The sequence below is a fragment of the Amblyomma mixtum genome, chromosome 3 (genome assembly GCF_055824585.1).
Source record: "Amblyomma mixtum isolate Tamu chromosome 3, ASM5582458v1, whole genome shotgun sequence".
Lineage (NCBI taxonomy): Eukaryota > Metazoa > Arthropoda > Arachnida > Ixodida > Ixodidae > Amblyomma > Amblyomma mixtum.
The window spans coordinates 246,769,169-246,796,614 of NC_143014.1; the positions used below are offsets into that span (position 1 = coordinate 246,769,169).

The 27,446-nt window shown below is 45.9% G+C and overlaps 1 protein-coding gene and 1 non-coding gene across 12 annotated transcripts in view; one reads left to right on the top strand and one right to left on the bottom strand.

Annotated features, from left to right (window-relative positions):
• LOC149354266 (uncharacterized) overlaps positions 1-27,446 on the bottom strand; it is a 124,149-nt gene that overhangs the window by 53,988 nt on the left and 42,715 nt on the right. Inside the window, exon 3 of one of the 11 annotated variants that reach the window (XR_016291259.1) lies at positions 15,973-16,047. The exons of the other annotated variants lie outside the window; for them this stretch is intronic. The gene's annotated coding sequence lies outside the window, so the exon portion shown is untranslated. The remainder of the gene's footprint in view (positions 1-15,972; positions 16,048-27,446) is intronic. 11 annotated transcript variants of the gene reach the window in all.
• TRNAT-GGU (transfer RNA threonine (anticodon GGU)) lies at positions 18,873-18,944 on the top strand. The gene has a single exon. It is a non-coding gene; the product is annotated as a tRNA-Thr (tRNA).

A 27,446-nucleotide genomic window follows, 5' to 3' on the forward strand; every position in this document is an offset into this window, starting at 1 on the left:
GTTGCGAGCCTGTACTCTGTAAGGTGCTGAGCGCAGATTTGCAGCGTTGTTTTTATTGCTATATTTTTTAGCATGAAGCACAACTGTGAGGCATGCGACTCAGCGAGTACTCGAACAGTTTATCGGTAGCCGAGCGCGACCGACACGTCGCCAAGATTGCAAAATGCGATGGCGAGGATCCGTTACCACTGACGAACAACTTACAGGCGACGTGCACAAATACCACCGTGTAGAACAGGCGGAAATTTCCGACTGCTGGGGAATGCAACGCGTTTCGTGACGCGGTACAAGCTAAAGAGCTAGAAATCATTGCTAACTCTCAACTACCTGAGCAGCGGCTTCGTGCAGCAACCGAACGGGAAAGTTATTGCCAGTGGCATCGTTACCGTATTCGGGAAGGTAGGTAGCTCGTTTGAATAAGACATTGATGCCAAATCATTACTAGTCCTATTACGAGAAAAGCAGGCTGCCGGCGTGTACCCGAATATGGTACTGAAAGTCCCGGCGAGGACAAGAATAATAGGGTTATTGAAGCTGCCGTATCATGCACACAGCAAACTGAGCCTTGCCACTTCAATAACCCCCCAGATGTCGTTTGCGTATATATACTCTCCAGATTATGTACTATATATACTCGGGTAGCTTGCTACAAGGATTCGAACCGAAGACATGTGCACCTTCAATTTTATGCATTCCTAGACTTCGTGTCAAAATTTTGATGCAGCCGATTGGCGTACAGCGTTCCGGGTGATGTCGTAATTTTTTTTTTTTTTGCTGCATACAGCTTGCACGTGTAAGTCATATTAGAGGCTAGCTTGCGACAGGGGCACAAAAATACGATTTATACACCTTCAAATGTATGCCTTCCGAGACTATCGCAACAAACTGTGATGCAACCGTTCCGTGTGCAACGTTCCAGGGGGTGTCATACGCGCGCGAGCGCGTGTGTGTGTGCGTGTGCGGGTGCGTTTCAATCCGCCCAGGCGCCGTAATGATTTCGCATTCACACAAGCAAGCAGTATCAAGTGTCTCTGCCAGTTTTTTTTCATCAAAATGTTTTGGGCTCTTGCAGTCATAATTTTTCAGCATATTCATTACATTGTAGTCCTGCTCTCGCAGTCATTTCAGGAGAAGACGCTGCTGCCGTAATACCTTCAGAGGCCTAATGGCGTGACGGTGTACAGTCGTGAGCAATACGAGAGGGAATGAAATCTGAGCATTCATTTATTGATAACTACATAACGGTTTGCGACCGCAGCAGTTTCTTTTTCCTGTTTTGCTGTTTTTTCTTTTGGCATGTAATATCCAAAATCATTCCTAAGTTGACTACAGAAATAAGTAGAAAAATTCGCAATTTTGTGCGAAAAGTTTGCTTCCTCTGATGTTGTTCCCGATTGTGCATGAACGGCCGGGCTGGGTGAATTCTATAGCCACATTAGATCACAGCTTTCTTATTTGAGGGTCCAGTGACTCGCAGCGAAAGCCGCTTATGCACCGACGGGGAGAATGCTTGGTTGCCAACCCATCTCACCGCGCTTGAAAGTGGCAGCAACTGAAGTCGACGTCGAGTCGTCGGGTACGAAACAAATTTCGATACATATGATACGATTGTGTTTTTGATGTTTTTTTTAATTTTGTGTACTGTAGTTCTTGGTTACATTAAATTGCTTATTAGGTTATGTAGATTTTGGGAAGGACCCGAGAATGATCACAATCCACCGGCAAGGCTTTGTCTACGGCACATTTTGTTTCTGAAGGCGTGTCGGCATTTCTGTGCGTGTTTCTCGTCGTTGGAAATCAATCTTGTAAGATGCTCGTGTCGACGGAAATACGAAACACGTGGCGTAAAGAACTAACGTGATTGCATTTTTCGTTATACGCAACCACGGAAGCTCCTTACACCGCGTATTTCTTCAGGCCACGCCTGTGACTCCGATATGGCCTGTGATCAGTTTGTACTGGGAAGCTTGGAATATTTCCTTTTTCCTCCGGAGGCTTGCGCGGATTGCAGAAAGGTCGGCGACCGTGTAGTTTGCGATTTCATGCTCAGTGGGGACGATGTTTCGGAAACAGAATGACAATAGCTCACGCAGAGCGATATTTGCAGCAAAGAAAAACTTGCTCTGTATGGTGTGTGCTGTTCCTGACCGACAGCCCTTCCGATTTTAGGTTGAAGGAATGCGTCATTCCTTCGCTGCTCACGATGCGGAGGTGGGTCGTACAAGACTGCCTGGTGAAACGTATTAAAAGCGCAAGAAACATTGTACAGTCCTGGTCTTACGAACCTTAATTGGCAGGCAGAATGAATCTAGGTCAGTCAAGCGGAAACTCACCACGCGACCATCGAAGGCTAAATTGTAGTCTATCCTTTATATTTCATTGCTCCTGGGTTTTACTGTAGTTTATACCAGTTATCTTCACTATTCAGCTTATTTCCTTGAGTTCCTAGCACGAACGAAGATGCCCCACAGTTCAAAAAAGAAAAGTAAGAGTCGAAAAATGAGAGGAAATGCCACTTAATAGCATCGAATGGAATAAGAAGGGCGTGTATATGTAGCAATGGCTTTTAATTTAGAAAAAAGCCCTCTAGAATACAAATACACCTGTTGTTCAGACTTTGTACTCGTTCCTCAATGTTGGCATTTTCGGGCCAAAACTGCACATTGAGAAAAACTGTCATTTTCACATTGCACATTAAAAATTTGCTTCGCAGGTGCTTTGTGGACCGAAATTTCGTGGAGAACAAGATAATATGGAGGGTCGTCCAATCTTATGTAGAACACGGGAGTGTGTGACCACGCCCTTTGTAGCGCCAGTGTTTACGTCGCAGCCGCGCTCGAATCGAAGCTGCGCAGGAGAAGAGATTGCTTTGCGTCGTCTGACACTTGACTTCGATTCGCGATGGACACACCCCCGTGTTCTCCATAACATTGAACGACCCTGTATTTATCGTCCCCATCTGTTAGATTTTCATGGTGAAAACAGTCAGATTTTTAAATAAAAGTGAGAGGTAGAAAATCCTCTACGAAACGCTTTCCTGGTGTCAGCTATGCCGAAAAAGTTACTAAATTTCCGTCACTTTTAAAATGAAAGTTTCCCAGACTGAAAGACTCACTAGCTAATTGTCAGACCAACGATTTTTTGCACACTCAGTACAAAATACTGAAATGGCATAAGGATACCTCATCCCTGCCAACTTCGTCAAAATCAGCGACGGGTACAAAAGTAGACCCTAAAGGCATATGTGCCCCTTTAATTGAATGATGTGGTATCAAGGTGTCCGCTCGTCGACCTTAACGACGTCCAAACTTTTTCTTTTCTCTTTGTTCGGTCTTTGAGGTTCTGGCTCTACTTATACGACATATGGACCAATATTCAAATAAGTACGGAACTTATTCATCCAACGACCTCTCACATGAGAGTTACGACAGCAAATACACTTAACAATATAAACAAAGCAAGAGTGCACGCGTAAGGTTCTAAGTTGCGACAGTTTAGCAAGCACTTAAATGCAGCTATAACCGTCACGAAAACCACCTTGATATGCCGTCGCGCTGGAGCTAACGGCGCCGAGGTCAGGATTAGGGTGTTTGCACTGTAACTTGGCCGTGAAGTTGCGCATCGGCGCGTTAGTCAATTTTCTTGTCTTCTGGTGCTGGACAGTCAACACAATTGCGGTTGCGAGCCTGTACTCTGTAAGGTGCTGAGCGCAGCTTTGCAGCGTTGTTTTTATTGCTATAGTTTTTAGCATGAAGCACAACTGTCAGGCATGCGACTCAGCGAGTACTCGAACAGTTTATCGGTAGCCGAGCGCGACCGACACATCGCCAAGATTGCAAAATGCGATGGCGATGATCCGTTACCACTGACGAACAGCTTACCTGCGACGCGCACAAATACCACCGTGTAGAACAGGCGGACATTTCCGACTGCTGCGGAATGCAACGCGTTTCGTGACGCGGTACAAGCTAAAGAGCTAGAAATCATTGCTAACTCTCAACTACCTGAGCAGCGGCTTCGTGCAGCAACCGAACGGGAAAGTTATTGCCAGTGGCATCGTTACCGTATTCGGGAAGGTAGGTAGCTCGTTTGAATAAGACATTGATGCCAAATCATTACTAGTCCCATTACGAGAAAAGCCGGCTGCCTGCGTGTACCCGAATATGGTACTGAAAGTCCCGGCGAGGACAAGAATGATAGGGTTATTGAAGCTGGCGTATCATGCACACAGCAAGCTGAGCCTTGCCACTTCAACAACCCCCCAGATGTCGTTTGCGTATATATACTCTCCAGATTATGTACTATATATACTCGGCTAGTTTGCTACAAGGATTCGAAGCGAAGACATATGCACCTTCAATTTTATGCATTCCTAGACTTCGTGTCAAAATTTTGATGCAACCGATTGGCGTACAGCGTTCCGGGTGGTGTCGTAATTTTTTTTTTTTTTGCTGCATACAGCTTGCACGTGTAAGTCATATTAGAGGCTAGCTTGCGACAGGGGCACGAAAATACGATTTATAAACCTTTAAATGTATGCCTTCCGAGACTATCGCAACAAACTGTGATGCAACCGTTCCGTGTGCAACGTTCCAGGGGGTGTCATACGCGCGCGCGCGTGTGTGTGTGTGCGTGTGCGGGTGTGTGTCAATGCGCCCAGGCGCCGTAATGATTTCGCATTCACACAAGCAAGCAGTATCAAGTGTCTCTGCCAGTTGTTTTTCATAAAAATGTTTTGGGCTCTTGCAGTCATAATTTTTAAGCATATTGATTACATTGTAGTCCTGCTCTCGCAGTCATTTCAGGAGAAGACGCTGCTGCCGTAATACCTTCACAGGCCTCATGGCGTGACGGTGTACAGTCGTGAGCAATACGAGAGGGAATGAAATCTGAGCATTCATTTATGGATAACTACATAACGGTTTGCGACCGCAGCAGTTTCTTTTCCTGTTTTGCTGTTTTTTCTTTTGGCATGTAATATCCAAAATCATTCCTAAGTTGACTACAGAAATAAGTAGAAAAATTCGCAATTTTGTGCGAAAAGTTTGCTTCCTCTGATGTTGTTCCCGATTGTGCATGAACGGCCGGGCTGGGTGAATTCTCTAGCCACATTAGATTACAGCTTTCTTATTTGAGGCTCCAGTGACTCGCAGCGAAAGCCGCTTATGCACCGACGGGGAGAATGCTTGGTTGCCAACCCATCTCACCGCGCTTGAAAATGGCAGCAACAGAAGTTGACGTGGAGTCGTCGGGTACGAAATAAATTTCGATACATATGATACGATTGTGTTTTTGATGTTTTTTTTTAATTTTGTGTACTGTAGTTCTTGGTTACATTAAATTGCTTATTAGGTTATGTAGATTTTGGGAAGGACCCGAGAATGATCACAATCCGCCGGCAAGGCTTTGTCTACGGCACATTTTGTTTCTGAAGGCGTGTCGGCATTTGTGTGGGTGTTTCTCGTCGTTGGAAATCAATCTTGTAAGATGCTCGTGTCGACGGAAATACGAAACACGTGGCGTAAAGAACTAACGTGATTGCATTTTTCGTTATACGCAACCACGGAAGCTCCTTACACCGCGTATTTCTTCAGGCCACGCCTGTGACTCCGATATGGCCTGTGATCAGTTTGTACTGGGAAGCTTGGAATATTTCCTTTTCCCTCCGGAGGCTTGCGCGGATTGCAGAAAGGTCGGCGACCGTGTAGTTCGCGATTTCATGCTCTGTGGGGACGATGTTTCGGAAACAGAATGACAATAGCTCACGCAGAGCGATGTTTGCAGCGAAGAAAAACTTGCTCTGTATGGTCTGTGCTGTTCCTGACCGACAGCACTTCCGATTTCAGGTGGAAGGAATGCGTCATTCCTTCGCTGCTCACGATGCGGAGGTGGGTCGTACAAGACTGCCTGGTGAAACGTAATAAAAGCGCAAGAAACATTGTACAGTCCTGGTCTTACGAACCTTAATTGGCAGGCAGAATGAATCTAGGTCAGTCAAGCGGAAACTCACCACGCGACCATCGAAGGCTAAATTGTAGTCTATCCTTTATATTTCATTGCTCCTGGGTTTTACTGTAGTTTATACCAGTTATCTTCACTATTCAGCTTATTTCCTTGAGCTCCTAGCACGAACAAAGATGCCGCACAGTTCAAAAGGAGAAAAGTAAGATGCGAGAACTGAGAGAAAATGCCACTTAATAACATCGAATGGAATAAGAAGGGCGTGTATATGTAGCAATGGCTTTTAATTTAGAAAAAGCCCTCTAGAATACAAATACACCTGTTGTTCAGACTTTGAACTCGTTCCTCAATGTTGGCATTTTCGAGCCAAAACTGCACATAGAAAAAAAAACTGTCATTTTCACATTGGACATTAAAAGTTTGCTTCGCAGGTGCTTTGTGGACCGAAATTTTGTGGAGAACAAGATAATATGGAGGGTCGTCCAATGTTATGTAGAACACGGGAGTGTGTGACCACGCCCTTCGTAGCGCCAGTGTTTACGTCGCAGCCGCGCTCGAATCGAAGCTGTGCAGGAGAAGAGGTTGCTTTGCGCCGTCTGACACTTCACTTCGATTCGCGATGGACACACCCCCGTGTTCTCCATAACATTGGACGACCCTGTATTTATCGTTCCCATCTGTTAGAATTCGATGGTGAAAACAGTCAGATTTTTAAATAAAAGTGAGAGGAAGAAAATCCTCTACGAAACGCTTTCCTGGTGTCAGCTATGCCGAAAAAGTTACTAAATTGCCGTCACTTTCAAAATGAAAGTTTCCCAGACTGACAGACTCACTAGCTAATTGTCAGACCAACGATTTTTTGCACACTCAGTACAAAATACTGAAATGGCATAAGGATACCTCATCCCTGCTAACTTCGTCAAAATCAGCGACGGGTACAAAAGTAGACCCTACAGGTATATGCGCCCCTTTAATTGAATGATGTGGTATCAGGGTGTCCGCTCATCGACCTTAACGACGTCCAAACTTTTTCTTTTCTCTTTGTTCGGTCTTTGAAGTTCTGGCTCTACTTATACGACATATAGACCAATATTCAAATAAGTACGAAACTTATTCATCCAACGACCTCTCACATGAGAGTTGCAACAGCAAATACACTTAACAATATAAACAAAGCAAGAGTGCACGCGTAAGGTTCGAAGTTGCGACAGTTTAGCAAACACTTAAATGGAGCTATAACAGTCACAAAAACCACCTTGATATGCCGTCGCGTTGGAGCTAACGGCGCCGAGGACACGATTGGGGTGTTTGCACTGTAACTCGGCCGTCAAGTTGCGCTGCGGCGCGTTAGTCAATTTACTTGTCTTCTGGTGCTGGACAGTCACCACAATTGCGGTTGCGAGCCTGTACTCTGTAAGGTGCTGAGCGCAGCTTTGCAGTGTTGTTTTTATTGCTATAGTTTTTAGCATGAATCACAACTGTGAAGCATGCGACTCAGCGTTTACTCGAACAGTTTATCGGTAGCCGAGCGCGACCGACACGTCGCCAAGATTGCAAAATGCGATGGCGAGGATCCGTTACCACTGACGAACAGCTTACAGGCGACGTGCACAAATACCACCGTGTAGAACAGGCGGACATTTCCGACTGCTGGGGAATGCAACGCGTTTCGTGACGCGGTACAAGCTAAAGAGCTAGAAAGCATTGCTAACTCTCAACTACCTGAGCAGCGGCTTCGTGCAGCAACCGAACGGGGAAGTTATTGCCAGTGGCATCGTTACCGTCTTTGGGAAGGTAGGTAGCTTGTTTGAATAAGACATTGATGCCAAATCATTACTAGTCCCATTACCAGAAAAGCCGGCTGCCTGCGTGTACCCGAATATGGTACTGAAAATCCCGGCGATGACAAGAATAATAGGGTTATTGAAGCTGCCGTATCATGCACACAGCAAGCTGAGCCTTGTCACTTCAACAATCCCCCAGATGTCGTTTGCTTATATATACTCTCCAGATTATGTATTATATATACTCGGCTAGCTTGCTACAAGGATTCGAACCGAAGACATATGCACCTTCAATTTTATGCATTCCTAGACTTCGTGTCAAAATTTTGATGCAACCGATTGGGGTACAGCGTTCCGGGTGGTGTCGTAATTTTTTTTTTTTGCTGCATACAGCTTGCACGTGTAAGTCATATTAGAGGCTAGCTTGCGACAGGGGCACAAAAATACGATTTATACACCTTCAAATGTATGCCTTCCGAGACTATCGCAACAAACTGTGATGCAACCGTTCCGTGTGCAACGTTCCAGGGGGTGTCATACGCGCGCGCGTGTGTGTGTGTGCGTGTGCGGGTGTGTTTCAATGCGCCCAGGCGCCGTAATGATTTCGCATTCACACAAGCAAGCAGTATCAAGTGTCTCTGCCAGTTTTTTTTCATAAAAATGTGTTGGGCTCTTGCAGTCATAATTTTTAAGCATATTGATTACATTGTAGTCCTGCTCTCGCAGTCATTTCAGGAGGAGACGCTGCTGCCGTAATACCTTCAGAGGCCTAATGGCGTGACGGTGTACAGTCGTGAGCAATACGAGAGGGAAGGAAATTTGAGCATTCATTTATTGATAACTACATAACTGTTTGCGGCCGCAGCGGTTTCTTTTTCCTATTTTGCTGTTTTTTCTTTTGGCATGTAATATCCAAAATCATTCCTAAGTTGACTACAGAAATAAGTAGAAAAATTCGCAATTTTGTGCGAAAAGTTTGCTTCCTCTGATGTTGTTCCCGATTGTGCATGAACGGCCGGGCTGGGTGAATTCTCTAGGCACATTAGATCACAGCTTTCTTATTTGAGGCTCCAGTGACTCGCAGCGAAAGCCGCTTATGCACCGACGGGGAGAATGCTTGGTTGCGAACCCCTCTCACCGCGCTTGAAAGTGGCAGCAACAGAAGTCGACGTCGAGTAGTCGGGTACGAAACAAATTTCGATACATATGATACGATTGTGTTTTTGATGTTTTTTTAATTTTATGTACTGTAGTTCTTGGTGACATTAAATTGCTTATTAGGTTATGTAGATTTTGGGAGGGACTCGAGAATGATCACAATCCGCCGGCATGGCTTTGTCTACGGCACATTTTGTTTCTGAAGGCTTGTCGGCATTTCTGTGCGTGTTTCTCGTCGTTGGCAATCAATCTTGTAAGATGCTCGTGTCGACGGAAATACGAAACACGTGGCGTAAGGACCTAACGTGATTGCATTTTTCGTTATACGCAACCACGGAAGCTCCTTATACCACGTATTTCTTCAGGGCACGCCTGTGACTCCGATATGGCTTGTGATCAGTTTGTACTGGGAAGCTTGGAATATTTACTTTTTCCTCCGGAGGCTTGCGCGGATTGCAGAAAGGCCGGCTAACGTGTTAGGTGTGATGCCATGCCCATTGGGGATGCTGTTTTGGAAAGAGAATGACAAAAGCTGACACCTGAACGTTGTTTGCAGCGAATAAAAACTTGCTCGGTAGGGTCTATGCTGTTCTTAACGGACAGCACTTCCAATTTTAGGTCGAAGGAATGCGTCATCCTTTCGCTGTTAACGATGTGGGGATAGGTCGCCGTGAGCTACTGGAAGGAAGCTCCCGCCAGGGTGCTTTGCAAACTTCTACGCAGTGCTGATGTCGAACTGAGGACTGCGCTAAATCAGCGACAGGTTTTTGAAAGTTATTTCAGAGATGCTTGAAACCCTTCTGGTATGCAATAATTTTATGCCTTCTGAGGGTTAGGAGTTGTTCGGTTATTGAGGGCGTATAATTGGTTCTGGAGCTTTAAGTGATCACAAATTCTGATATATTTACTTATTAGTTTGTTTTATGTTTGTTTATGCAATGATTTGTCGCATTTACTCGCATATCGGTAGACATGTAATTCAGAATCATGCTCTCGAAACTTGCTGGTCGACCAATTAATATGCAAGTCACAGCCAGAAAAAAGGCGTAAGGACGGCTTGAAATGCAGGAAAAAAATGGAGAGAACGGCGCCAATGATGCTGCTGCGGAAAGCCTTGCCTTTTACAAAATACTGCAGGTGCTGCCACCGTTAGTGCGTAAAGGCTTCACAAGCCCTTCGTTTTCAAGAAACCCGTGCAAAACATTCTCAGGTAATTCCGATACAAATATAAGCGCGGGGCGTCGCCATGCTTTTACTCGTCGACTGTGGCCTCGTTGCTAAAGACGAAACTTCTACCGGCCTCTCAGCAGCTCAGTGAGCCATGTCCTCCGATGACTGCCGAACATCAGCGACTTATCGACAGCATTACACGACTAAACGAAAGCGCTTGCGCGTCACCTGTGCTATAGCGGGTTCTTATGGACGAAGCGTGGAATTCTGTATCAGTGCGTAAGTACGCCGTCTGCGGTGACGAGTATCTGATGGCGCAGCTAGCGCTCCGACATGCGATGCTCTGTTCTGGCCTACTTAATCCTGCATGTGGAGAAAAAAATGTAATTTTAAAGGCGGGAGGTGTCGCCTACAGAGCCCAAATATGTTGTTTTCAACGCTCAGCGCAGTGGCAGGAAGGCATATCACAGCTGGTTTTTGCCTTTTCTGGCTTCTCGGGAAGGAAACCGCGAAGGGGCAAGAACGGAGCAAGTAGACAGAATAGGCACTGCTGTACACTGCAGACAGGAATAGGCCTATATGGGAGGAGCAGATACGGAGTCAGGTGTCCTCTGGTGCACTCCATTTTATAAAGAGAGTGCGCTAAAGGACATCTTAGTTCCCTTTTTACTCCTTTGTGTTTAAGACAGAATTATGCATAAAGCAGCTGAACTTTTCGCTCTACTACCTTTCTGGCTTGTTGAGGTGTTCCGTCAAGGCTGGAGGAGAAATGTATAAAAATGCAGGCAAACACGATACAATCCTGGTCTTGCGAACCTTAATTGGTAGGCAGAATGAATGCAGAACAAGATAATGTGCAGGGTGGTCTATTCTTACCGAGAACAAGGGAGTGTGTCCGTCACAGCAGCGCTGGAATCGAAGTGGCGCAGGAGCAGAGGGTACTTTGCGTCGTATGTTACTTCACTTCGATGTGCGATGGACACACTCCCGTGTTCTGCATAAGACTGGACCAACCTGTATTTATCGTTGTTCTGGTCTGTGGAATTTTTATAGCAAAACAGTCACACTTTTAAATAGAAGTGACAGGAAGAAAACTGAAGTCTGTTCTAAGTTGCGTAGTTTTCAGAAGGGATTGGCATAAAACGAGCCTCTTTCCTTTATTAGCCTGTACGAGGGGCTGTCCTGGTGCCAGCTGTGCCGGAAAAGTTACTAAATTCCGGCCACTTTTAAAATGAAACTTTCCCAAACAGACGCACTCACTAGCTAATTGTCATGCCAACAAATTTTTGCGCACTTAGTATAAAGTACTGAAATTTCAGTTTTTTTCCTAACGATATAAGGATACGTCATCCCTGCAAACCTCATCAAAATCAGCGACCCGTAAAAAAGTTGACCGGACAGGCCTGTGTCCCCTTTTAATTGAATGTTTTGGTCTTAGGGTTTCCGTTCGTCAACCTTAACGCATCAAATCTTTTTTTTGAAGCGAAAAGCTTCTAGTCAACACCCAAAAGCTAGGCTAGTCAACACCGAGGCTTGCGTGGGCCCCATCGTCAGAAAAAGCGACAGGTGCGCATGCGCGAACCGCGTGACGTCACGGTGGACACCCGAACCGCGCCGTAAGGAAAGGAAAATGAAAAGAGAATTGGTTTTAAGGAAAGGAAACGACTCCTGCCTTTCTCATATCTCGGTGGTTACCCGAACCGCGCCGTAAGGGCCTTAAAAAAAATGAAAAGAAATGAAAATATCTTTTAAGGGTAGCAAATGCTCATATCTTGGTGTACACCCGAGAGGAATGCACGCCACAGTACATGTCTCTAAAACAACCTTCTAAGACAGCACCGTATTCACTACATGCGCGGCTCCTCCTCCGCCTTGCCGCAGCTTTTCGCTTCGAGATATACAGGCTTAACTTTAGCTAAGCCACAGCCGATTTTTTCTCTTTGTTCAGTCTTTGAAGTTGGTGGTCTATTTATACGACGGATGGGCCAATATTCAAATGTGGTACTTATTCATCCTGTGAACTCTCACTTGAGAGCTACGACAGGAAAGACATTTAATGACATAAACAAAGCAAGAGTGCACGCTTAAAGTTCGAAGTTGAGACAGTTTAGCAAGCACTTAACTGGAGCTATAACAGTCACAAAAACCACCTTTATACATCGTGAAGCTCGACCTTACGGCGCCGAGGATACGATTAGGGTGTTTGCACAGAAACTCGGCCGAGCTGCCCCGCGGCGCTATAGTCACGTTACTTGTTTCCTGGTGATGGACAGTCACCATACTTCCGGTTGCGCGCCTGTACTCTGCAAGGTGCTGAGCGCTGCTTTCGAGCGTTGTTTTTATTGGCATAGTTATCCGCATGAAGCAGAAGTGTGAGGCATGCGACTCAGTGACTAATCGAAGTGTTTATCGGGAGCCGAGCGCGACCGATACGTCGCCAAGATTGCCAAATGCGATGACGAGGATCCGTTACCACTGACGAACAGCTCAACTGGCGACGTGCGCAAATTACTCCGTGTGGAACGCGTGGACATTTCCGACAATTGGGGAATGCAACAAGCTTCGTGACGCTGGACGATCTAAAGCACTACAAACCATTGGAAATTCCCAACTGCCTCAGCAGCGGCTTCGTGCAGCGACCGAACGTAAAAGTTATTGTCAGTGGAATCGTCGTCGTCTTTAGGAAGATAGGCAGCCCGTTTGAATAATATATTAATGCCATTGCACTACTAGTCCCTTTGTGAGAAGAACTGGCTCGTGTGTGTACTCGCATATGGTAGAGAAAATCCCCGCGATGACAAGAAAATTATGGCTATTCAGGCCCCCATATCATGCATATAGCTTGCTGAGCCTTGCCACTTGAACAACCCCGCAGATGTCGTTTGTGCATATATACTCGCCAACTTACGTACTATACATACTCGGCTAGCCTGCGACATGGATTCGATCCGAAGACATATGCAACTTCAATTGTATGCATTACAATGCTTTCATGTCAAAATTGTGATGAAACCGTTTGTCGCAAAGCGTTCCGTGTGCTGTCGTACGATAAATCGGTGCATATAGCTTTCCTGAGCAAGTCAAGTTGGAGGTTAGCTGGAGAGAGGGATTCACACCGACGATTTATGCACTTTCAAATCTGTGCTTTAACAGACTATCACATCAAAATTGTGATGCAACCGTTCGTCGCACAGGGTTCCAAGTGGTGTCGTTCGCGCGCGCGTGTGTGTTTGTGTGCGGGCGAGGTTTCAAGGCACGCAGGAGCAGTAAAGATTTCGCATTCACACAAGCAAGCAGCCTCAAGTGTCTCTGCCAATTTTTGTTCTTAAAAATGCCTTGGGATTTTGCAGTCAAAATATTCCCGCATATTGATTACACTGCAGTCTTGTACTCGCAGTCATATCAAGAGAAGCCGCTGCTGGGTGATACCTTCAGAGGCCTAATGACGAGAGGTTGGGCAGTAGTGAGCAATAAGAGAGGGAAAAAAATCTGAGCATTCATTTATTGATCACTAAATAACTGTCGGCGGCAGTCGCAGTTTCTTTTCTGTTTTCTAACTGTTCTTTTCTCTTGGCATAGAATATCCAAAATCATTCTTAAGTTTATACAGAATAATTAAAAAAAATTGACAATTTCGTGCAAAAAGTTTGTTTCCTCTCATATTGTTCCCTATTGTACGTGCACGGCCGGGCGGGGTGAATCATGTGCGCACATCAGATCAAAACTTTATTATTTGAGGCTCGAATGACTCGCAGTGAAAGCCGCCCATTTACTGACGGGGAGAATGCTTATCTGCCAACCGATCTCACTGAGCTTGAAAATATGAGTAGCAGCAATTGACGTCGCGTCGTCGGGGACGAAAAAAATGCCGATACATGAGATGAGGTTGTTTCTGTTTTGTTTTTTGAATCTTATGTACGATAGTTCTTGGTTACAGTACCCTACTCTTTACGCGATGAAGATTTTGGGAAGGACTCGAGATTGACCACAATCTGCCGATAAGACTGTCTCTACGGCACATTTTGTTTCTGAAGGCTTGCCGGCATTTCTGTGCGCGTTACTCGTCGTTGGCAATCAGTCTTGAAATGCGGAAATACGAAGTACGCAGCGGTAAAGACCTACCGTTATGGCTTTTTTCATCATTAGCAATCACGAAAGGTCTTTACGCCGTGTACTACGTCACTGGACAGACATGGCCTGTAGTATGCTTGTCTTGAATTCTTCATGGCACGCCTGTGACTCCGAGATGGCTTGTTTCCGGTTTGTACTGGGAAGCTTGGAATATTTCCTTTTTCCTCCAGGGGCTTACAGGTGTTGCAGAAAGGTTGGCGTCCGTGTTGGGTGCGATGTCATCTCATTGGGGAGGACGTTTTGGAAACAGAATGGCAATAGCTCATGCCTGAACGATGTTTACAGTGAAGAAAAACTTGCTCTGTATGGTCTGCGCTGTTCCTGACCGACAGTACTTCCAATTTTAGGTCCAAGGAATGCGTCATCCTTGCGGTGCTCACGATGCGGAGGAGGGTTACCGTGAGATAGTGAAAGGCAGCTCCTGCCAGTGTGCTTTTTGCGGCCGCATCATTAAGCGAGTGGAGCTTCCCGATGGGTCGTTCAGATTGGTTAGGCAGCTCATTGCGGAGTCGACGCTCGCTACTGAAAACAACCTCTGTTATATATATATATATATATATATATATATATATATATATATATATATATATATATATATATATATATATATATATATATATATATATGAGCGGAACTTAGATGCACCCAAATGAGAATGCAGACTGTTCGTTCGTTGTCTAATAGTTTGTCTCAGCTTTGAAACCAGAAAGAACAGCTGGCGTAGGTGCATTTCTTTAGTCGCTTATTAGTCTCAGTGAGTATAGATTCTAGGTTCGTGGGCCTGAACGCAGTTCAGCTTAGACACCATAGCCGGGGCTTTTATGCGCCCAGGCCCATGGTATCTCAACTGAAAACAATATAGAACACCAAAAGTGTTTGTTCGCGTAGCCACATTCAAGTTAAAGGACAGTTCCATAAGTTTGTCCAGCATATAATTTTCTTTCAGCGATGACCAATTGTGATTACGTAATTTTCTTAGCGAAATAAATTTTAAATTCAACCCTATAGTCCTATCTGCAACTTGGCACTATAAAAATTCTACCATGCTCCAACCTGAAATGTACACCAGGGAAGGCATGGAGTTACTATTTATAATAAATCAGATTGACAATGAAATGAGAATTCCCTAAGAATACTGACGACTCTGAAGTTTTAACTGTTAATCACAAGCATACAATACTCATAGTCGTATGGAGGCCTCAGAGTAGAAGAGTTTTTTATCTTTCATTGATTTATTTCTTGGGCACGTTTGCACAGAGAACATTAGGCTCGACAGCCACTAACAATAACTTTATCGCTATCTGGTTAATTAATCTGGTTTCATTAAAGTGTTCCAAACATCGTAGTAATGCAAATGTCCTCACCTCATTCATTAATTTACATATTGCAAACGTAAACATAGTTATAAATTCTTGCGCTGCAACCCTAGATATAAGCGACCAGTTTCCTGTTCTTATAATTTACCATTGAGATGTCAGACGTAAAACTACTAAGCTGAATAATTTGCAGTTCATAACAGGCAAAGCCTTGCACTCACTTAAACACGTCATTATTTCCTTATCTTTGGCCACCTGTATGTATAACAGCAAATATTTACGATGCATGTTCACACTTTACTGAAACTTTCTTGCAAACACATGATTATAACTTCCTTATCAAGAGTTTAAACCTTCAAAGAGAAATTACCAAAACATGAAGCAGTTCGGCCTATATGGCCGTGAAAAAGAATAATTATTTGGGTCCTGCCTTTCTGAGCAAGCTCCTATACCTTCTGCGTTGCCATGGCAGAGACGTCATTTTCATTGCATCTTCTAAAGTTGTTTTAGCGGAACCCTGCGAGTGCCTGGAAAATAGGAAATAGGAATCTTGCACGCACATATAAAAGAAAAAAAAACTTATAGTGGTCGTGAAATAGACCGTAAAAGCGGTTGCGGAACATAATTATCAGTTTTAACAAAATATTTAAAGATTGTCCGGTGGTTTAGCATTGCTTAGTTTTTTTTAAATTTGATATACGATCTTTCTTGGTTACACTAACCTACTTATTACGTGGCGTAGGTTTTGGGATGGACCCGAGAATGATAACAATCTGCCGGAAAGGCTTTGTCTACGGAACATTTTGTTTCTGATGGTTTGCCGGCATTTCTATGAGCGTTTCTCGTCGTTGGCAATCAATCTTGAAAGAGCCCCACGTAGCATTGCCACCTCGACGGAAATACGAAACACGTAACAGTGAAGATCTTTAGAGATGGCATTTTTCGTTACAAGCCATTTCGAAAGGACTCCACTTCTACGTATCCCGTCATTGGATAGACATGGCCTGTAGTATGCTTGTCTTGAATTCTTCAGGCCATGCCTGAGGCTCCGATATGACCTGTGATCGGTTTCCAGTGGGAAGCTTGAAATATTTCCTTTTCCTCCGGAGGCTTGCAGGGATTGCTGAAAGGTCGAGGACCGTGTTGGGTGTGAAGTCGGCACCTTGCGAACAGTCGTTGCACTCTTACAAATGGCGGAGCATATTTTAATGGAGTCTCTTGATACGGTTACTCTAAATTTCGATTAATTTTCCAACAATCAGTATTACTTATTTCGAGCTGACGTTGGATATTTGCCAAGGACTGGTATTCATTCAGCCTCTCATTCTTTATGAAATCAAATGGGAGAAGTCGCCTTTGACGGCTGATAATGCAGTCATTATATGGAAGAAACGTTAAAGTCGATAATTATGCCGCCACCCCCAGCAAAAGTTGCTCTCGAATGCAAGCGCTTCCCATGTCTTAGCTGGTATGCTTCAGAGTTGGCTTCATAGCTCGACCTTACGGCGCCGAGGATATGATTAGGATGTTTGCACAGAAACTCGGCCGATCTTCCCGGCGTCGCCATACTCAAGTTACTTATTTCCTGGTGCTGGACAGTCACCGTACTTGTAGTGGCGCGCCTGTCCTCTGCAAGGAGCTGAGCGCTGCTTTGGAGCGTTGTTTTTATTGGCATAGTTATCCGCATGAACCAGAAGTGTGCGGCATGCGACTCAGTGACTAATCGAAGTGTTTATCAGGAGCCGAGCGCGACCGATACGTCGCCAAGATTGCCAAATGCGATGACGAGGATCCGTTACCACTGACGATCTTTCTTATTTGAGGCTCCAGTGACTCGCAGTGAAAGCCGCTTATGCACAGACGGGGAGAATGCTTGGCTGCCAACCCATCTCACCGAGCTTGAAAATAGGAGTAACAGAATTCGACGTCGAGTCGTCGGGTACGAAAACAGTGGCAATACATCAGATTGCATTGTTTTTCCCATGTTTTTTAATCATAGGTACGATAGTTCTTGGTTAGAGTAACCTACTGATTACGTGATGTAGATTTTGGGAAGGACCCGGGAATGATCCCAATCTGCCGTCAAGGCTTTTTCTACGGCACACTTTGTTTCTGAAGGCTCGCTGGCATTTCTGTGGGTGATTTTCGTCGTTGGCAATTAATCTTGAAAGATCTCCGCGTAGCATTACTACGTCGACGGAAATACGAAGCACGTAGCTGTCGAGACCTCACGCGATTGCATTTTTCGTAATTAGCAGTCTCGAAAGATCTCCACGGCTGCGTACTACGTCTCTGGACATCCATGGCCTCTAGTATGCTTGTCTTGAATTCTTCATACTACGCCAGGGACTCCGAGATGGCCTGTGATCGGTTTGTACTGGGAAGCTTGGAATATTTCCTTTTTCTTCAGGGGGCTTGCAGGAATTGCAGAAAGGTCGGCGACCATGTTGGGTGCGAAGTCATGTTCAGTGGTGATGCCGTTTTGGAAACAGCATTACAATAGCTCACGGCAGAACGATGTTTGCAGTGAAGAAAAACTTGCTCTAAAGGGGCCGGGCTGTTCCTGGCCAACAACAGTTCTAATTTTAGGTGGAAGGAATACATGATCCTTTCTCTGTTCATGATGCGGAGATGGGTCACCGTGAGCTCGCGAAAAGAAACTGCCGCCGGGGTGCTTTTTGCGCCCGCACCATTAAGCGAGTGGAGCTTCTTGATGGGTCGTCGTTCAGGATGGCTAGGCAGCTCATTGCAGGGTCGACGCTCGCTGCTGAAAGCGGCCTGAATATATATATGTATATAAATATATATGAGAGAAGCCAACAGCCACAGACACCATGGGACAGAGGGGATTTTTAGTTTATTTATTTATTTTGTGCTGTTCTTTGATTTAGAATATTACTGAATATGTTATCGCTTAAAGCTAATTGATTAGAAAAGCAGACGAAAAAACAACCACATGCCGCCGGTGGGATCCGAACCCACGACCTCCGAATTACGCGTCCGGTGCTCTACCGCTGAGCTACGGCGACGGCTGTCAAATCTTCTGCTTTCGGGGGTATTTATGTTTCACAAATAACCTAACCTTGAGAGTGTTCATCAGCGCCACCTCTGTTGTTAAGCGGCGGGCGTAGCACGTCCTGAGTTACCGATGATGTGACGTAGAACATCATCGAACGGTGAGGGTGGAAGCTGTGTGAGAATCCTCTTATGCTTGCGATGGCGTCGAGGCTGCCAGAGCGAAGGCCCTCGCTAAGCAATTAAGCAAACAAGAGAACGGGAATGAGGGGCTCGTTATAAATATCAGAGAAGCCAACAGCGACAGAAACCCCCGTAAGCAGAAGATTTGACAGCCGTCGCCGTAGCTCAGCGGTAGAGCACCGGACGGGTAATTCGGAGGTCGTGGGTTCGGATCCCACCGGCGGCATGTAGTTGTTTTTTCTTCTGATTTTCTAATCAATTAGCTTTAAGCGATAACATATTCAGTAATATTCTAAATCGAACAACAGCACAAAATAAATAAATTAATTAAAAATCCCCTCTGTCCCTTGGTTTCTGTGGCTGTTGGCTTCTCTGATATTTATAACGAGCCCTTCATTCCCCTTCTCTTGTTTGCTTAATTGCTTAGCGAGGGCCTCGGTTCTGGCAGCCTTGACGCCATCGGAAGCATAAGAGGATTCTCACACAGCTTCCACCCACACCGTTCGATGACGTTCTACGTCACATCAGCGGTAACTCAGGACGTGCTACGCCCACCGCTTAAGAACGTGGGTGGCACTGGCCGCATTTGTTTTTCCAGTCCCGGACTACTTGCTGGCAGGTCTCGGCTTCCGCTCGGACAGGAAAAGCGTCATGGTCACATGACCTACTTGCCATAGGCATGCCATAGGCTGCTTTCGAACTCGCCGCCAGATCCGGGCTCCCCCTCGGTTACCGTACAAGGACGTTGTCATCTGCTAGCAGACGATGCAAGCCACGGCCACCACGACGCCGAAGCAACGCCGTGCGCTCGATCATGATACTGAGTCGATTTAAAGACTGTACTGTCAGCTTAGCGTAGGTGCATTACAGAACTCAGCTTCGGAGGTATGCTCGCCGCTACTGCTTGCGGCGAAGTTCGCACAAAGTAGCCCAACTCGTTGCGGATAGGCAGATAGACGAAAGCCTTTGCAAAAATGTTGACAACAAGCTCTATAGCTGCTCCAGTATACGAGTGGTTCACCTGCGATGCTTTCAGGTAAGCGTACAGACAGCATGTCGCAAAACAAGCGAACGAGAACCTCTTGACGACACGAGCAAACAATACGCGCTCGCAGCTTCGAACGCGCGTCCGTGTGCGGTGGATTTCAAGAAAATAAACGACGATGCAAGAACAAAAAGTCTTGCGATGGCTCAGAGAGCAGCTACGGAGCTCATTTGAAGGTTTAACGCATGATATCGACCTCCAGGAACACGAAAAGTACTCAAAATGCACACGGAGTCTAACTCAATATGGCTGCCAGCGCGGCGCGCAGCTGTCGTCTGCTGCCTTCTCAGCAGCCCGCGGACTGCCATAGGCTAAAAACGAACGCGTTGCTATGGCGATGCAGGCAGGTGGGCGGAGCTTTCGGGCTGCCCGAGAAAAACAAATACCGGACTCGAGTCCGCAAGTAGTCCCGGACAGTCCGGGACTGAAAAACAAATGCGCCAACTGATGAACACTCTCAAGGTTAGGTTATTTATAAAACATAAATACCCCCGAAAGCAGAAGATTTCACAGCCGTCGCCGTAGCTCAGCGGTAGAGCACCGGACGCGTAATTCGGAGGTCGTTTGTTCGGATCCCACGGGCGGCATGTGGTTGTTTTTTCTTCTGCTTTTCTAAACAATTAGCTTTAAGCGATAACATATTCAGTAATATTCTAAATTGAACAACAGCACAAAATAAATAAAAAAATATAAATCCCCTGTGCCCCTTGGTTTCTGTGGCTGTTGGCTTCTCTCGTATTTATAACGAGCCCCTCATTCCCCTTCCCTTGTTTGCTTTATATATATATATATATATATATATATATATGGGCGGAACTTGAAATCTAGAAATGAGAATGCAGACTGTTCTTTCGTTATCGGATAGCGAGAAAGAACAGCTGGCGTAGGTAATTTTTTAATCGCTTATTCCTCTCATCGAGTATCGCTTCCAGGTTCATGGGCCTGAACGCAGTTCACCTTACACACTATAGGCCTTGGCTTTTATGTGCCCAGGCCCATGGTATCTCAACTGAATACAATAGAGAACGTCAAAAGAGTTCGTTCGCGTAGTCTATTCACGTGAAAGGACAGTTCTATAAGTTTGTCCAGCTTATAATTTTCCTTCAGCGATGAAGAATTGTGATGACGTCATTTTTATAGCGAAATAAATTTTAAATTGAACTCTATAGTCCTATCTGCAACCTGGCACTATAAAAATTGTACAATGCTGCAACCTGAAATGTAGACCAAGGAAGTGTTGGAGTTGCTATTTATTATAAATCAGGTTGTGACAATGAAATGAGAATTCCCTAAGAATACTGATGACTTTGAATTTTTAACTCTTAAACACAAGCTTACAATACTCATAGTCGTATGGAGGCCTTACAGTAAAAGTTTTTTTATCTTTCATTGATTAAATTCTTGAGCACCTTTGCGTAAACAACTTTAGGTTCGACTGCCACTTACAATAACTTGATCGCTACCTGCTTGATTGATCTGGTTTGATAAAAGCATTCCAAACATCGTAGTAATCCAAATGTCCTCACCTCATTCATTCATTTACTTATCACAAATGTAACGGCAGTTATAAATTCTTGCGCTGCAACCCTAGATATAAGCGACCATTTTCCGGTTCTTATAATTTACCATTCAGATGTGAGACGTAAAACTACTTCTGAGCAGAATAATTTGCAGTTCATAACAGGGAAAGCCTTGCACTCATTTAAACACGCCTTTATATCGCTTTACCTTTCGCCACCGGTACTTATAACAACAAATACATATGACGCATATTACTGAAAATTTCTTGGAAACACACGATTACTATTGCCTTATCAAGAGTTTAAACCTTCAAACAGAAATTACCAAAACATGAAGCTGTTTGGCCTATATGGCCGTGAAATAGAATAAAAATTACTTGGGTCCTGCCGTTCTGAGCAAGGTCCTATACCTTCTGCGTTGACATGGCAGATACGTCATTTTCATTGCGTTTTCTAATGTCGTTTTTAGCGGAACCCTGTTAGTACCTGGAAAATAGCAAATAGCAATCTTGCACGCACACATTAAAGAAAAAAAATTACGGTGGTCGTGAAAATGACCGTAAAAGCGGTTGCGGTGTGATGTGCGCGCACTATTGCTTACACGGTGTAGCCTTGCCTCCGGCGGCAGCGGCTCCGACCCGGCGAGCAAGCACCGTCGTGGCCCCTAACGCGCCTGCAGACTTCCCCCCAACACACGTCAACGCACCCAATGTAGGGAGCCTGCATGTGCCTCACGAAAATGGGACAGGCGTGACGACTTCGGCGGGGATCCTGAGTGCGGCGCTTCTCCCGAACAGCGCATTCCCGTGGACCGACGGAAAAAAACACCGAGTGGCGGCGGCGGCGGAGGCGACGACGGCGCCAACGCACCACCCGCCTGACCCTGGGTGGCCGGACAAAGCGGGGGTGGTCACGGCTGATTCATCCTCCCCTCCTGAAGAGCCCACCGGTGTGAGCCGTCCGATCTCGCGTCTCCCACGGCGGGATCCCCGCATAGCAGCCAACGACCCTTTGCGCCTGGACGGCCCGCGGCAGGCCAGAGTTCGCGACTGCGAGGCGCCATGGTCTCTCCTTGCCTGCACGTGTTTCGGTGGTGTGTGCGCGGTCACGTGGTGAGGGCAGAGCCTATGAAGAGGCTCAAGTCACATTGGACACTCCACCAGCGACCGGATTCCCTGGCTAGGTGCCTAGAGAATATCAACTGGACAAAAAACGGCAAGTTGGAAGAGCGAAGAGGGGACCGGAGGGCCAAGGGAGTCCCGTATGGGCGGCCGAGATTCACCCTGACCGACAGGGATCGAGGGCCTTGGAACTTCTCTGGACCCTGACCTGCTGAACCCTTCCCTGGTCCCGTGGTGAAACTGATGCCGCCCCTCCACTCCACAGCACCCGTAACGCCAAAAGCATGAACGTCGTCCCGTGGCCACAAGGAAGCCCAGTCTCGTCACCTGGTGAGCAGATCGTCGACCCCCTTGGGGCAGCCTCAGCTGACGAATAAATAATATTTCCTTGTCAGTCAGTTGCGATCTTGACTCGTTTGCTTCCACCCTCCGCACGAATCCTAGAACGCCAACCTAAGAGGTTGCGATTTGTGACCCCCCATTTGGGCCGTCACAGGGGAACATAATTATCCGTTTTAATTAAAACACTTAAAAAATGAATGTCCGGTGGTTTCGCATTGCTAAGTTTTTTTTAATTTGATGTACGATAGTTCTTGGTTACAGTAACCTACTTATTACGTGGCAGAGATTTTGGGATGGACCCGAGAATGGTAACAATCTGCCGGTAAGTCTTTGTCTACGGCACATTTTGTTTCTGATGGCTTGCCGGCATTTCCGTGCGCGTGTCTGGCCGTTGGCAATCAATCTTGAAAGATCCCCGCGTAGCATTACTCCCTCGATGGAAATACGAAACACGCAGCGGAGAAGGTCTTTAGAGATGGCATTTTTCGTTATTAGCTATCTCAAAGATCTCCCCGCCGCGTATCCCGTCATTGAACAGACATGGCCTGTAGTATGCTTGTCTTGAATTCTTCAGCCCACACTTGTGACTCCGATATCACCTGTGATTGGTTTGTACTGGGAGGCTTGAAATATTTCCTTTTTTATCCGGAGGCTAGCAGGGATTGCAGAAAGGTCGGCCACCGTGTTGGGTGCGAAGTCGGCACCTTGCGAACAGTCGTTGCACTCTTACAACTGGCGGAGCATATTTCAATGGAGTCTCTTGATACGGATACTCTAAATTTCGATTAATTTTCCAACAATCAGGATTACTTATTTCGAGCTGAATTTGGATATTTGCCAAAGAGTGGCATTCATACAGCCTCTCATTCTTCATGAAATCAAGTGGCAGAAGTCGCCTTTGGCGGCTGCTAATGCAGTAATTATAAGGAAGAAACAGTAAAGTCGAGCAGTATGCCGCCACCGCCGACAAAAGTTGTTCTGGAATGCAAGCGCTTCCCATGCCTTAGCTCGTATACTTCAGAGTGGTTGGCTTCCAGCCGTCTCACTTGACCAGCCTTTTTTCTGTGCGCGCTGTCCTGAGCAATCCAAAATAGCCGCTGCCCTTTTACAGTGTTGGCAAAGCACCCGGGAAACAAAAGAGCCCATTATAACTTGATCTCCGCGACTATTGCGTCACATGGACAACACGAGCTGGCTTCAAGCAGCCGGACCGGCGGTAACACGCACAGAGAAAGACCCCATCTGATGTCTTTGGTGGTGGTGGTAGTGGTTTATTTTAAAAATAAAAAAGTGAAGCAAAAGAGTGTTGCCCGCCGCGGCAATTGCTATCTAATATCTTAAGCACCCGAGCTGCAGCCGGCGGAAATGAAAGGGAAAAGGAGAGGATAGTGAGGAGAAGTATAGAGGGGAGTGACAGCAAGAAAGGACAGGGGAGAGCTTTGTACACTATTTACAAAATATGAAAGTAATCAAGTTCGCGCCGCTCGCGCGCTAATGTCCAAGCATTGTCCGAAAATAAGTGCGCGCGAGCGGCCACTGCGCACTATCACTTAGAAAAGAAGTAAACTGTATGTACGTACATAGCCACGCGCACGTAGCGTCCTGTCTCGGACCAGTCATTTAAAGCGGAAAGCTGGACTTGTTGATTATCTTTAGATTCGAGGAAGATGGTAACTAGCGCTAAAGACAAGGACAGAAGAGAGACGGACGGGCTAGGTGCGTGGCACTGCCTTTTATCCACCAGCTGACACACCGCCTAAAAAAGGTGGCGCAGAAAGGCAAGGTCCAAATTGTGCTTAATACGCCAGATAAACTCGGCAAACTGTGCAAGGCTGTTAATATTGCCTCAAGACAGGAGAAACCGCATTGTCCGATAAAATATCAAATGCTTTACGTGGCTTACAAGAACAGTGTGGTCTACAGAATTCTCTTGTCATGCGGGAATTGCTATGTCGGCCAAACTAGCCGTTGTATCAATGTTCGGCTTATGGAGAACAGGCTGGCTGTCAAGGCACTATCAAGTTCGGGACACTTGACGGCACTTTGCAAACGATGTGAGGATAATTGCGGTCCGATATATAATCAGACACGGGTTGTTTTTGCAGGTCCAGATCAGAAGTAAAGTGAAATACAGGAAGCCTTCCTGATTTACATGGAACGGCAGTGGTGCGTAAGCAACCCATCCTTATCATTGTTATCGAAAGATCTACAATTCTTGAACCAGAAGGTGCCGTAGCACATGCGCTTTAGGCATACCTCGGCACCGTGAGAGGTGGCTCAATCACTCTCACGGCCACTCGCACTCGCATCCACTCATTCACTCACACTCACAACCGCTCACTCACACTCATGACCACTCGCACTCATAACTACTCACTCACACTCATGACCACTTGCATTCATAACCACTCACTCACACTCGTCCCCACTCACACTCATGTCCACTCCTATTCATGTCCGCTCACATAACCACTCATTCACACTCATGACCACTCGCTCTCACAACGACCCACTCGCGCTCACAACTATTCACTCGCCCTTATCTGCACTCACTATCATTCACGTTCACTCACTCTTTCCTTGTTTTCTGTCAACGGAGGGGCTAAGAAATTTACTGGCGCGGCCGACTACCCTCGTGGCTCCCCTATAATAGCCTGAGTCGCAAAGATGTGGCGGTGAGCCGCCCAGGCTTTGTCCGGCTATTAGGCCAATATTCACAGTTTCGATGCTCTAAGAAAGTGGTCGCTCATCACGCATATTCCATGCACCGAATGCTACGCACGTGTGCTGCCGCGCTTGCTGCTGAGACGATAAGTGCCTGTATAGCGTCAGCAGCTAAGATGCTCAGAGAAGTTTTCGAACGGTGTCCATAAGCGTGCGCAGGGTTCTCCTTGAGAATGAGCCAAGTTTCAGTGCAGTGCCCCCTCCCACCCCCAACCTCCTCTCACCTAGGTACCTACGCCCAAAATGAAGCTCTAATATGAGGAATGATTATAAAGCATTTATTTCCTTGTGATGGAATTGCGAAATATACAAGATATTATTCAGCAGTAGTTTTTAATTCTCTCTGTAACATCAGCAAATGAATATATGGTATAGAGAGGAGAAGCGGCTGGTTTTTTGCACTCAAAATGTTAACAAGGGACAGGAAAGCCTCAGGGTGCTTGCCAGCGTTTCCACAAGAGGTCCTGTCTTCACCCAAACGGAGACAGTCCACTTGTTGAAACGTTCGCAAACACCCTGAGGCTTTCCCCTCCCTTGTTCACCACGTGAGTGCCGGCACAGAAATGCAGTCACTGCGTCGCTGAAGCATCAATGTAAGATCGCGCTTTCGAAGTAATTTATATTCTCTCTAGACCACAGAAAATGTGACATATATGTTTTTTTTTAGTTACTGTCACTGCAAAAAAGAACCTGAAAAGATTGCACCAAAATGTCCCGGCAAGTAAACAGTTCTTGGAACGCAACGTCTTGGGTCTCCGGTCGTTAAAAAACCTGCTTGGCCATAGCAAGCCTCTGTAAACAATGACGGAACAGGTCCAACAAAGTAAATGTCTGGGGCAGACTTGGCGATTAGGGGGCTTAAATAATTAGGGGGGGGGGCGCACCCCTTTTCTTGTGCGCGCGCTTATCACGGTGTCTAAGTAACAATAATGAGTTTGCCTTGACAATAGTCTTAGATGGTGTCTAATTACCAATATTTGGCCTTCCTTGACAATGACGTGTGCGTGACTCTGTATGAACACATTGAAGTCAAGTGGCGACTATGATACTTTTCGCGGCATGAAAAATGGAGCATGTTTTCAAACTATCGAGTGATTTCCTCACAGAATGGGAAATGGCTGGAATGGGCCTCTAGGAGACAATTTCCCCGCGTAATAACGATGTTAGGGGGAGTTTCCATTATCAATCCATTTGCGAAATCTCCTAAGCTTACTATGTGTGACCGATCTGTGGACATGTATGTAATGCAGTACGTTTTCTGCATTTCACATGGTCCCTGTCTGTAGGAGTTTTTACAAACCAGCCCGGTGTTTTTGAAAGGAGCCGGAAAAAATGTCCCCTGAAAAAACGTCCCCGGAAGATACGTCCTCGGAACATACACCCCCAGAAAAAAACGTCCCGATTTGCAAAGTAGGAAAAAAATGTCCCCATACTGGTGACATCAAACGTATCGTAAGCTGCCGCAATTTGAGCACCCGGCTGCGTCGCATGTGTATATGCATGCAACTCGCATGCTTGAGACTCGCATGCATGTAGGGCTTACATGAGGCGGATACTAGTTGTTTGCCGGCGGAAGGAGTCACCCGTAAACGCAGCGGCATGGTCAGAGCAACGCAAGTGTGGCAGTGGTTTATCGCTCAACGCTTGGAAGGTTTGCAAGAAAACACATGATGAGAAGGACATCTCGACACACAAACTAAATACAAGCTAAATTGTATTGTTTTTCCCCCAGCAACTAATTTCCTTTTACTGTCGTCGCGTTTCACTGATTTTATGTTACATCATTATTTGTAGATTTAGCTTCAATGTATTTTTGTCTTTGGCGTATTTCTTTGCTTCCAGCTGCATTTCTTCACCGTGATATCAAGGCTTGGACTGTATTTCTTCTTAGCAAGCTATAACATTGCAAGCCACAACAATTACAGATGTCAACACAGAAGCGACTAAACAACGAACAGATACGGGGCGTCCATGAA